The sequence below is a fragment of the Mus musculus genome, chromosome 10 (genome assembly GCF_000001635.26).
Source record: "Mus musculus strain C57BL/6J chromosome 10, GRCm38.p6 C57BL/6J".
In the NCBI taxonomy this organism is placed as follows: domain Eukaryota; kingdom Metazoa; phylum Chordata; class Mammalia; order Rodentia; family Muridae; genus Mus; species Mus musculus.
The window spans coordinates 62,525,845-62,539,018 of NC_000076.6; the positions used below are offsets into that span (position 1 = coordinate 62,525,845).

The 13,174-nt window shown below is 47.7% G+C and overlaps 1 protein-coding gene across 2 annotated transcripts in view; it reads right to left on the bottom strand.

Moving 5' to 3' along the window:
* Srgn (serglycin) overlaps positions 1–1,601 on the bottom strand; it is a 33,613-nt gene extending 32,012 nt beyond the window's left edge. The window contains exon 1 of one of the 2 annotated variants that reach the window (NM_001358965.1): positions 1,495–1,601. The gene's annotated coding sequence lies outside the window, so the exon portion shown is untranslated. The remainder of the gene's footprint in view (positions 1–1,494) is intronic. The other variant, XM_006513377.4, reaches the window with a different exon arrangement.
* Positions 1,602–13,174: the final 11,573 nt, after the last annotated feature.

Consider the following 13,174-nt stretch of genomic DNA (forward strand, 5'->3'; position numbering starts at 1 on the left):
TATCCTCTTGGCTCTGCTTCTCAAGTGCTGAGATTATGGGTTAGAGCCTGGTTTAGAATGGGTGTTTTATAGACAAGAATGTTCCAGGGTCTTTAGTGCCCACTACCAAAATTAGACAGCCCAAAACCTGATGGCACATCAGAACCACTTGAGGGACTCTGGAGACAGAGCAGACAAGAGTGCAGGATAAAGTCACACCTCTGTAATTTGTGCTTGGTAATCTGCATTCTTTTTCATAGACTCCCCGGGGATCAGTCTAGGTGCTGGGGACTGAATCAGGAATCTCATTAAGTTAGGTAAAACCTCTCCCATTGAGTTAAATCCCCTTAGCCCACCCCACCCTTTAAAAAACAAAACCACCCCCAAAATTTTGTGCGTCTCTTGAGTAGCTGAGATTTCAGGATTTCAAGATCAATTGTGGCTTCCCTGATGATTCCGATTCAAAAAGCTCCTTGGACCAGTCAGGATCTAGCCCCATCCTCTCTAGAGTCTGAGCTGTGTGGCACATCGTCCCGTGGCTCCTTCCTGCATAGCTCTCTCCATCATTCCCCCTTGCACAGATTCTCCAGCATGTGTGTGGCCAGGGTGCTGTGTGGGCGCCTATTCTCTGCCTCTGGTTCTCACACTTGGTGCACACGGGGACTAAAAGAAACAAAAGCTGGGCTGGCTGGCTGAGGAGCCTCCTGGACACTCCAATGACACACCAAGTGAGGTTGCTCCCCTAAGTTAAGGTTTGTCACAAAATATCTAGGAGAAGAGTGACTAGACTGATGGGGTTCAAAACGGACTAGCCTCCTCTTGACAGCAGAGCATCTTGCCCCAGATCGTATACTCAGTAAGGGGAGGGCCAGGGCCGGAGCCTAGCTGTCTACAAAGACCGGGCTCTCTAAGTTTGAAAACAGTCAACTCAGGATTCTGATCCAGACTCCAAGGGTCTCTTTCTACTGTCACCAATAGCAGATGCTCTCGCAGCACTGTGGAGGTCACAGTCAAGGTCTCCTCAGAAGAAAGAAGCAATGGGGAAAGAGAGCAGCCCAGGTCAGGCATGGTGGAGCATACACCTTTAATCCCATCACTTGGGAGGTGGCTCTCTGAGTGGATCTACAAAGAGATTTCCAGGGCAGTCAGGGCTAGACTGAGAAACCCTGTCTTAAAAAACAGGGAGGGAGAGAGAGCAAGAGCAGCAGCCTGGGACGCAGAACTAGCAATGCTTGGGAGTGAAACCTCCCAGCAGCCTCCAGTCCCTCGCTCAACCTCAATCCCTCAGCCCATACACGTCCTCTGTTCTGCGTTATTTTCCCACCATGGTGCAGCCATGGATGCGTCTAAGGCAGTCTGACAGATCTGAAACACAGAGGCCTAGGACCTGGTAATGTCTTCTTTGTTAAAGAAAATGGACATACCTGATTTTATCCTAAGCCAAGTCATCTCTCAAGAGAATCACTAGGTCACTCTTCAAATAAGACAGGAAAGTTCGTGCTTTCGGGTACTCACCTCTGACCTGCCTGGGCCACACGGCCGGCCGAGGAGCGGGGTCTGCTGGCTTTCTGTGGCGTTCTCCTTCCGGTGAGATCTTAAGCTGTCCGGCTCTTGGCTCAGCTGGAGTAGAGAAGGCTCGAGAGTCTTTTTACATACAATAGGACTGTCTTCCGGTCAGCTGACCCTCTGTCGGATCAGACAGAGGGTCTCAGAGTTTATATCTCAAGGCCTACCCAACTGTGAGGGTGGAGGGGTGGCGGTGGAAGTCAGGCAACAGATCCAAGGTCCCTCTCCTTTATGGGCTGGAGTTTATTTCTTGTGTTGAGACTCGCTGTTTTAAAAGGAGTCCTGGAAGCCTGAGAGTATATAGCTTGGTGCGCTTGCACGCCTGAACTTGGTTCAGTCCTCAGCACTACAAATAAAATCACAAAGGCAGTGGTACCATAGGTAAGTAGGATGTAATTAGTTCTTAATCTCTTCGTGTATTTCATTCTCTCATTCCTTCTTTGTTGAGCCACACTCAACACACCTGGTTTAAGCCACAAAGCTGACACTCCAGAGAACTCAATCATGACCTTAAGGGTCCCTGTTCCCTCAGTTTCATCTTAAGGCCCCAGACCTCTCAGAAGCCCTCCTAGGTCATTAGCATGGCAGAGCTCAGTGCTACAGTGTTTATCTACCAAGTACCAGGCCAGTTAGCACTAACAAAAGAAAATACACTCGGAAAATCAGCCACAACCAGCATTTAAAATCTAGAAGTACGGTTGAATTTGCAATTTTTCCCCAAGGTCTGAAGAATTCCACCTGGAATTCTGCTAATTTTCATGGATGTAGCCTTATCCCAGTCCAGGCCTCAGTTTCCCCAACTGTCACAGGAAGTCTCTAGATTTATTTGACTGGCAATCCTTAAGATAGCAATGCCATGTCTGGCAGTGGTGGCGCATGCCTTTAATCCCAGCACTTGGGAGGCAGAGGCAGGAGGATTTCTGAGTTTGAGGCCAGCCTGGTCTACAGAGTGAGTTCCAGGACAACCAAGGCTACACAGAGAAACCCTGTCTCGAAAAAAAAAAAATAGCAATGCCATGATTCTCCTGCATGTCCCAGTTCTCAGGAGTCACGTATGGAAGAAGCACCCAGGAGGCCTTGGAGACCTAATGGGTAAACACATAAAAGATACAGGGCTTGGTCCTTGGAGGAGATAGAGGAAAGAATGTTTGTTCCAGCGCAAGATTCCGTCAGCCCTGCCTAGATCAATGTTTGACTGGGCCATGGGGTCCGTCTCATTGTCAGGCTTGGGGCTGTGGGTGATAGACAGAAGGCACGCCTTTCCATCAGACAATGACCAAGGGGATAAAGTCCAACCAGATAATAAGGATCGAAGCAAACTCTGGGGGTGTGAACAAGACTTGGAGGCTGCTGACCTCACAGATGGTCAGCTGGACCACTCCCAGGGAGGCAGTCTCAGATTTAGAGGACAAAGTCAGGGATGGGTTACTCACTGCTAAGCCTCTGTGTTTGCTGGGGAGCCAGCCAATACTTCTGGAATGGACAGCTCCTCATAGCACAGCTTCAGACACAAGATGATCATGGTGTGCTGAAGAAGGCGGGGTGTTTGGGGCCTATGCCTGAAATTCCAACATCTTCGAGGTGAGAACAAGAGGGTCAGGAGTTCAAGCTCAACCTGCGTGCATAGTGAATGTGAGGTTATCCTGGGCTACCTGAGACCTTATCTCAAAAAAGTTAAAAGGAGGGGCTGGAGAGATGGCTCCGAGGTTAAGAGCACTGACTGCTCTTCCAGAGGCCCCGAGTTCAATTCCCGGCAACCACATGGTGGCTCACAACCATCTGTAATGGGATCCGATGCCCTCTTCTGGTGTGTCTAAAAGGAGCTATAGTGTACTCACATACATAAAATAAATAGATCATTCTTAAAAAAAAAAAAAAAAAAAAAAAAGAGGGATTGGCACAACACACAGTCCATCGCGCACTCAGGTGATCGCCTGTGAACCTTCTCATTTTAACTGCTCAATGAAGGCAGCAGAGGAGAAAGGTAGGACTGGAGGTTAAAGAGTGGGGGCAGGTAGAGAGGCAGAAGAGGATGAGGGGAGAAGAGAAGACGGAAGATGAGGAAGAAGCCGCAGTGGACCTAAACCACTTGGCCAGGAGAAACCATAAGTAGCAAGGGGCTTATAGCTGGAGAATAACTTAGTATAGTGTTAGAGCTGCCCAACCTAGGCATATGGCTTACAAATATAATATCTGGATTGTGTGTGTTTTTTTTATATGGACTTATTGAGATTGGAAATTCCAGCAACACACGAAATGAAAATAAATTTTAAACAAACAAACAAGCTGGATACAATGGCTCACACCTTTATTCCCAGTACTCAGGAGGCAGAAGCAGGCAGATCTCTGTGAGTTCGAGGCCAGCCTGGTCTACAGAGTTCCAGGTCAGCCAGGGCTGCAGAGCGAGACCTGGTCTCACTAAACAAACAAATCTCTCCTGAGTGTAATAGAGTGCATGGACAGCATCAAACCTTATAAAATACTTAAACCCAGGCATCAGTAAACTCCAAACGGAGAGCATCAGTTGAATCTGGTTCTCACGGGATGAGTGCTGGATGGTCCAACTTCTCCCCAGCATACCACGCTGCACAAAGAAGCTCTGACATTAGCCAGGACACTCTGGCTTCAACGTCTCTGTAGCTCAGGGCAGATGCTCTGATTAGAGTCCCTAATGCCCAGAGAAGGAAACAAATGGCCTCTATGTAGTTCATCTTTCTCCTTAGCCAGATTGTGAACCCTTGGAAGCTAAGTCCTTTGGCTCCTAGAATTGGAGGCAGAGAGTGAATGGGTCAGGAGCGTTTAGGTCCGGACCAGAGTCAGGGTCAGAGTTGGACCAGAGGCTCCAAATCCCCATCTGCTTCTGACCCACACATGTTCCAAAGACTGTCCGAACCTCCTTCATCGTGTCATCAGTGACCTGTCCAGAGTACTGGCACTTGGTGGGCAGGATGCCCAGAGACAGTGTCCTGCCAAGACCACACCCACCAGGGCTGTAGACATACAGGAAGGGCATGGGGTCAAAAGGAAGAAGTTCTTGGGAGTTGTCGTCCCCTGATTGCTATCACGTACATTGCGATGAATGGAATGGAATTTGCAGTTCAGACATTTTTTTTTCTCCTCCTATTCTCATGTACGCTTCTCTTGCTATTTTTATTAAATAGGAACAGAAAGTTTTCATTGAACTAGACGGTGATTAATACAATGTGGGTACAAGCTAAGACTGGAACGCCCTGGCTGCTTGCTGCGCCTCATCCGAGGCGGTTCTTGGTTCCTAAGAAGTTTCCAGAGTTGTCTCTGCTGCTTTATTTGAAAGCTACAATGTATACTAATCCTTGCCATGCAAGATCAGCGACGCATCACAAGTGAGGATCAGTCACACGCTCTCTCTTCTCTAGCGGGTGAGAAGTGACATGTTTCTTTGGAAGCGTCCCTTCTCATGAACTTCACTAAGGATGAGCTGCTGTGTTAAAAGGGGATCGTGGATTCCTTTCTACTGAAATCAATAAGAATTTAAAAATAAAAAGCAGTGCTGGAGAGATGGCTTAGCCATCTAGAGCTTACTTTTGCAGAGTATAATTCCCAGCATCCACATGATAGGTCCCTCATGACCATTTGTAACTCTGGTTCCAGTAAGACCTCATGCCCTCTTCTGGCCTCCCCGGGCCCCAGACATACACATGATGGCATGCATACGGACATTCAGGAAGAACATTCACGTATGTAAAATAAACTAACCTGAAATTTTTCTAAGAAAATTAGAGTTTCAAAGCTAGCCTCAGCTACATGATGAGTTCTAGGTCGGGCAACCCTGGGCTACAGGATTCTGTTTCAAAACAGAAAAACTAAGTTAAAAGTCTGATCTAAAATCTGCTATGGTGGTACAGGTCTGTGATCCCAGAAATAAAGAGATAGGTGGAGGTGGATGGTTCACGGTCATTCAGAGGAAGCAGGAGCTTGATAGATCCTGACAGGATGACAGATGGGGGCAGGGGACGCATAGATAATACAGGTGGCGAACTCTGGCTTCTTTCTCACCCTCTGACCTGAGACAAAGGCCTTGTTCTCTCACCAGCAAGGCCATTGCAGCTGACCAGTCCGGGCTGGCTGAACCTGAGGAAGGCTAGTTCTGAGCATGCTCACCTGAAGTTGGAATCTGTCGGCTCCCCTTTCTTAGTCTCAATGGACCAACCCCAAATTAGGGGAAGCGGACCTGTCCCAGGCTACCAAGAACTCTTAAGACTCCTGGCTCTTTGGTAGGGAGCATATTTCAGGATGTCTCTGCTCTGCAGGGAGTCTTTGTGACAGTTTGCTTGGTCTGAGTGTGTGTGTGAGTATGTGTGTGTGTGTGTATGAGTAGGTATAAGTATATATGTGTATGTGTGTGTGTGTGTGTGTGTGTGTGTGTGTATGAGTAGGTGTAAGTGTATATGTGTATGTGAGTGTGTGTGTTTCTTCACTTGTAATAAAGTTTGTCAGCTGTTAATGCCTGTTGTATCTGAGAATTTTCCTGCCTTATAATAAACATTTTTGCCAGGCAGTGGTGGTGCACACCTTTAATCCCCACACTTGGGAGGCAGAGGCAGGAGGATCTATGGAGTCCAAGGCCAGCCTAGTCTACAGAGTGAGTTCCAGGACAGCCAGGGCTACACAGAGAAAGCCTATCTAATTCATCTCTGGCTGGTATCTTGAAGGCATTGTTAGCCAGGAGACTCTTACGGAAAAGGCTCCCCTGAGTACAAGTCTATACTCCCCGATTCATTTATGCTAAGGGTGGGGTGGGAACAGCCATCTGTTTAAAAAACTCCTGAGACAGGGGGATGAATTATACAATGATCAAGGGAAGTTTTCCTAAGAACTTAGGGAAACTTAAGAAAACAAACTCCTTACCAATTGATCTGTTGCCCTAAGCTGGTAAATTATCAAAATAAAACCTAGACAGAGGCTGGGAGTGTGGGTCAGCGGCTGCTGGGCGTAAGCTCCTGGGTTCTACCCCAGCACTGCAAACAACATAAAAACAAAGCAAAAACAAGAGTCATGCAGGCAGGAAGGGAGAGTTGGCTTTCCTTTGATGGTGAAACGCAAATAAAATTGAATAATAAAAAGAAGAGGCAAAGAAGCAATACAGAAAACAGAAGACAAACTGAACAGACACTTATGCAGAAAGCAGTGTGGCCCCAGAAAGGCCAGGTCAGCCACAGAGCTCCCCGGCCACACTCCCGAGCCCTTCCCCCCAGGTCCTGCCCACACTAGGTACCCTAGGCCTGACCCCAGATCTCAACAGTGAAGTTTTGCCTCCCTATCTGAAGGGCAACAGCTTGGACAAGATGAATACTGAGAATGCCCTGAGCATCTAGACACAGATCCCTAGAAGGACAGCCTGGAACCCTTGCATCTCTGATCGCTCCGCAACCCTTCGCAGATGTGGGTCAGCCCAGCTCTGAGAAGTGACAAGTCTCCCATTTCCCCAGTTATTTGTAGGTAGAGGCAGTTGGGAGCTTGTGAAACATCAGCTGCTATTTTTCAGGTTCCTTGTGTTGCCAGCAGCCCATCTAGGAAGGCCAAGAGGAATCCTGGGAGGTAGTCTGTCCTTCTGAGGGGACACCACTTCCTGGGCCACGTGCCAGCCACTGGCCCACGTTCTATTCAGATTCAGCACAGCTGGATAGTCTGAGGTTAATGTGGTTTGGTGCTTGTTAAAAACCTTGTGACTGGGTTGCTGAGATGGTACAGTGGCTGGTTTTTTTGTTGTTTTTGTTTTTGGTCAACTTGACACAAACTAGACATCAGAGAGGAAGGAGCCTCAGTTGAGAAAACTCCTCCATAAAATCTGACTATAGGCAAGCCTGTAGGACATTTTCTTAATTAGTCACCGATGGGAGAGGGCCCAGCCCATTGTGGGTGGTACAGGCCTTGGAGCTGATCGTTCTAAGTAAATCATGGTAGTGTTGTGGCCAGGGAAATGTTAGTGATCCCCAAAAACACACACAGGAGCCAATCTGATGCAACTCACAGCAGGGTCTTTATTCTATTCGAGCTAGTTCGAGCCCCCCACAACACATCACCATCACACAGGATGGTTTTGGTAGTAGGGGAGCCCCGAATGTCTATCCGGGCAAGGCTTTATAGTAGCAGCAAGCAGGGAATACGTGTGCAAGCATCTAATTGGAAAGCCACTGTGGTCTTTAACATAATTGGCTGGTGCTGGGAGTCAGATCATGAACTTAACTTCTGCTCCCTTCTGCATTGGTTAGGCAAGGGGTGGGCTTGTAACCTGGGGGTGCAGGTTTGTTGGGGGGAATAGCCTGGAGACATAGTCTGGTTAGGGCTGTAACCTGGAAACTGCTCTTGTTGGGGATTAGCCTAGAGACTGGAGCTAGGGCTCAGGTTCTATTGGGGGGGGAGGTGGGCAACTTGGAGACTAATGCTAGATACCAGCCTGTTAGTCTACCTAAGTTTAAACTTAGGTCAGGTTCTCTAAAATGGAGTCTGAATTTAAAAGCTTTGGCGTCTCAGCAGCCAGCCAGTCAGCAATATTCCTCCATGGCCTCTGCATCAGCTCCTGCCTCCAGGTTCCTGCCCTGTGTGAGTTCCTGTCCTTGCTTCCTTTGGTGATGAACAGCAACGTAGAAATGGAAGCTGGATAAACCATTTCCTCCCAACTTGCTTTTTGCTCATGGTGTTTCGTTGCAGCGATAGAAACCCTTACTAAGACAGTGGGTAAAGTCTGGTGACCTGCGTGTAATCCCTGGAAGCCATGCAGTAGAAGGAAAGACCAGCTCCTGAAAATCGACCTCTAACCTCCACACGCATGCCACGGCACGTGTGTGTTACCACACGAATGCATGCATGCACATAAAGCAAATACATACATGAAATAAAAGTTGAAACCCCAAGTCTGGGTCTCAGAACATAGTTCAAATGATGAGATGTTTGCTTTGTGCACATGAAGCCCTGGGCTTGCTTTGGGGTTGTTTGGTTGTTTTATAAAGACAGGGTCTGATCTAGCCTGGGCTCTCCTCCAACTCACCATGGTTTACAGGATGACCTTGAACTCCAGTTCCTTAATGCTGGGATGTCTGATATGCACCACAAATTTCTGCAGTGCTGGGGATCCAACTCAGGGCTTTCTGTGTGCCACACCAGCACTCCACCCACAGAGCACACCCCCAGCCTCCTTGAGTTTGATCTCAAGCAAAACGCAACTCTGAACCTTTCCCTGCAGGAGGAGGAAACCCTTAAGTACAGGAAGGCCCGATGGTCTGCCACAGAATCAGAAGGTTGGGGATCCGGAGGCCTCTGTCATCCTTTGTCTTCTGGTGTCCTGTGTTTATTCCTATCAATTAATTTCTCCAGTATGTCATGGAACTAAAAGTGTGGGCTACCACCACCCCCATCCCATTTCCTTCTCTATGAGGGAGACAAAGAACAGCCTCCTAGCCCTGTCGCTAGCCAGACCATCAGTGGGTCATAGGCCTTCGTCTCCGGCGGTGCCTTTCTTCTTTACAGCCTTCAGGTAACAGTGTCTGCACTAGGGTACAGAATTTAAGTGACACCTGAGCTTTCTTTAGGGGCCAAACGAGACCTCTGGTCCCCAAGCAAAGCAAAGCTTACATCCGGGAGCCTCTTCCGGGATCAGACACTTGTCAGAGATTTACATAAGCCGCTACCTCAGGCTTGAAGCACAAACATTTCTGTGCTTCAAGCCTGTGACCCATGACTATCTTTTTGACATCATAAAGCCCTGGGCCTGTGACATGGCTCAGCAGGTACAGGCGCTTGCTGCTAAGTTTGATGACTCAAGTTCAATCCCCAGAACCCATGTGGTTGAAGGAGAGGATCAAGTCCCACAAGTTGCCCTCTCATCTGCACATGTACATTCTGTGGTGTGACATGCTATTCTTCACTGGAGGACACTGGTTTCAAATACATTTATGACTATAATAATAATAATAACTATAATAATAAGTTTATAATAAATAAAATATATAATTATATAATTGTTATAATAAAATTATTGTTATTTTTTAAACATTTAAAAATGTATTTATTTATTATGTAACTACACTGACTGTAGCTATCTTCAGACACACCAGAAGAGGACATCAGATCTCATTATAGATGGTTGTAAGCCACCATGTGGTTGTCGGGATTTGAACTCAGGACCTCTGGAAGAGCAGTCAGTGCTCTTAACCACTGAGCCATCTCACCAGCCCCAGTTATTGTTATTGTTATTATTATTATGGTTGTTTGAGACATGATTTCTCTGTGTATCCTTGGCTGTCCACGTGCCTCTGTCTCCTGAGTGCTGCTGAAATTAAAAGTGTATGCCTCCTATTAAAATAGATAAAACATAATACAAAAATGTAAACAATATATAGATAATGCCTTAGTTACGTTTCCAGGCTAAGAGGGCATATTCCTGTGGTGATGATGTCATTTCTCACGGTTGGTCACTAGTCTGGATTGGTGGGTACTGAGAAATGTGGATCCAATGGACTGGTGTTAGCTTGGCTCTTAACACCCCAAGTCCTTAGGGTTTTAAACCACACAACAGTGACGTGCGTGTGTCTGTTCAGCTTCTCTGGAACTGGAAGCAAAGTGGGTCAGATGCTGTTGCTCAGACTGCCTGGAAGTGGTGTCTTCATGTCAGAAGCCAGGTAGCCTGTGACAGACTACTGACCCCAGGGCCCTCTAGTCTCAGCACCACTGGAACACTCTTAGACACATAGGCCCCGGGCCCCCACCCTATCCTGCCCCAACTCTGGCCTCAGCTCAGCCAGGCCCCAGCCTCAGCCCAAGCCCAGCCCAAGCCCAAGCCTCCACCCCAGGCACAAGGCTGTGTGTCTCTGCTCACCAACACTCAGCCTGGTTCCCTCAAAACACCCCAGGGCACTATGTCTGAGTGAGTGTGGGTCTTCCCAGAGCAGAAGCAGGTGAGCGGGCATTGGACGAGCTGACAAAGGGCTTTAAGGGAGCCCCAGAGGGAATCCAGGGACTCCACTTCCTTTTGCTGCCCATGTTCTCCTGATGGTGAGAAACAACAGGGAGCCATTGGTCAGCACAAAGCCAAGGCTGGGGATGGCCCTGGTCTTCTGGGGCTGGCGAGAAGGCTCAGTGGTTAAGAGCATTTGTTTTTGCAGAGGACCCTGGTTCTGGTCCCAGGGCCTACAGAGCAGCTCACAATCCTCTCTAACTCCCATACCAGGGGATCCTGTGATCTCTGCTGATGCCTGTGGGCACCAGGCATGTGAGCGAAACCATTCCTACACATACAATAAGATAAAACCTAGAAAAGGCAATGGAAACCTGGCCTTACTGACTACCTTCAGGGGTGGGGGGCTCCTGCCCAGGGTTAACCTGGTACAATGCAAAGGCCAGCTGGGCGAGCTCCTCTAGTCCCACTGAGACCAGCCGAAGGGGGCACTGCTTCCAAGAAATGAAGGAATAAATAAAGAACATCCCACACAAGGACAAGACAGAGCCATAACCAAGCCTGAAGTGACCTTGCCCTGTGCAGAGCCACACAAGACAGGAGAGGAGTTACAGTTTCAGCAAAAGCCATTTTGTTACCTTTGGGACAGCCAGGGACCTCTCTTAAAGGTTCCTTCCTTCCTGGACAACTTGACTTTGGTCAGGGGTCTCTTGGCTTCTCCCCGCCCCCCCCCCCCCAGCACATCCTTTCTCAGGAGGAGATGCTGCGGTTGAACTTAGATCCTCCCCCCATCAGAGCTAGTCTTTACTCCAAGACAATGTTTTATGTAAGAGTCAAAGGCAGGAGGCACCGTGTGTGCCAGTAGTCTCAGCACTCAGGAGGCTGAAGCAGGGACTGACCTCGAACTCACAGAGAGCAGCCTGCCTTTGCCTTTGGGACTAAAGCCATGTGCTACCACACCTGGCTATTTTTTGAGACTGGGTCTTATGTAGAGCAGCCCAAGCTGGCCTTAAATTTGATATGTGTAATGGAGAAGGACCTTGAAGTTCTGATCCTCCTGCCTCTACCTCAGGTGTGCTGGGATCACAGGCATGTGCCATCTAAGTTCCTGAGGTGGTGGGATGGAACCTGGGGCTCTGTGCATGCTAGACAAGTCCTCTACAAGCTGACTAGTCACACCTTCAGTGCGGACAGTCCCATTACAATGTTAGCGCCTGGAAAATGGAGGCTGGAGAATTGGGAGTTCGGGGCTAGCTGTCCTACCTAGGGTTACTATTGCTGTGATGAGACACCATGACCAAAGCAACTGGGAAGAAAGGGTTTGTTTCAGCTTACACTTCCTGGTAACAGTTCATCACAGAGCGAAACCAGGGCAGGTACTCAGACTAGCAGGAACCTGGAGACAGGAGCTAATACAGAGGCCATGGAGGGATGCTGCTTACTGGCTTTTTCCCCCTGGCTTGCTCAGCCTGCTCTCTTATAGAACCCAGGATCACCATCTCAGGGATGGCTCCACTCACAGTGGGCTGGGCCTCCTCCATCAATCACTAATTAAGAAAATGCTTTCCAGGGTTGCCTAGAGCCCAGTCTTATGAAGGCATTTTCTCAATTATGGTTTTCTCCCCTCAGGTGATTGTAGCCTGTGTCAAGCTAGAACTAGTCAGCACACCAGCTTCAACTACTTAACACATTCAGGAGCCTCTGTCTCAGAAAAACAAACAAATAAAACAACAAACCCACAGTTTTTCAGTGGAAACAATCATACTGAACACTTCTAATCTTAATTTTTTTTAATGGTAGGAGGCTGGAGAGATGGCTCAGCAGTTAAGAGGACTTCCTGCTCCTGCAGAGGATCAGAGTTCAATTCTCAGAACCACATCTTTTAACTCCAGTTCCAGGGGATCTGATCTTTTCCTCTGGTCTCCACAGACACCAGGCATGCACATGGTGCAGACATATGTGCAGACAAAATACCCATACACACAAAATACAAACAAATCTTTTAAAAATGATACCATAAGCCAGACGGTGGTGGTACATGCCTTTAATCCTAGTACTTGGGAGGTAGAGACAGGGGGATCTCTTTGAGTTCGAGGCCAGCCTGCTCTACAGAGCTAGTTCCAGGGACAGCCAAGACTATATAGAAAGGAGAGAGAGAGAGAGAGAGAGAGAGAGAGAGAGAGAGAGAGAGAGAGAGAGAGAGAGAGAGAGGATAGTATAGTGATATGTCTGTACTGTTTATTAGTGCACTAAATAATACAATCTAAGGGCAGATATGTCTGGAAATTACCTTAGTTTTTTTCTGGGGATTAAATTTAAACAAAAATTGTGGTAATGGAAATACTTGTCTTCATTTCTTTTTCTGTTGCTGAGATAAAGGACTTCTGTCAAGATTAAGTTAGGAGAAAAAGGGTCTATTTGAGCTCACAGTTTGGGGACAGTCTATCAAGGCAGGGACGTCAAGGTAGCTCGAAGTTTCTGAATTGCTAATACATGTCCTCGTGTCATGGCAACCCTCCTAACGGTATTATTAGGTTTTGTTGCTACTTCAGAACTGTAATTTTGCTACTATTATGAAGCATAAATGTTTTTGGAGATAGTTTGCTGAAGGGGGTCACAGTTTGCTGATGGGGTTGCAACCCACAGGTTGAGAACCACTGTTCTCCATTGTTGCAAATTAACACTAACCATCAAAGG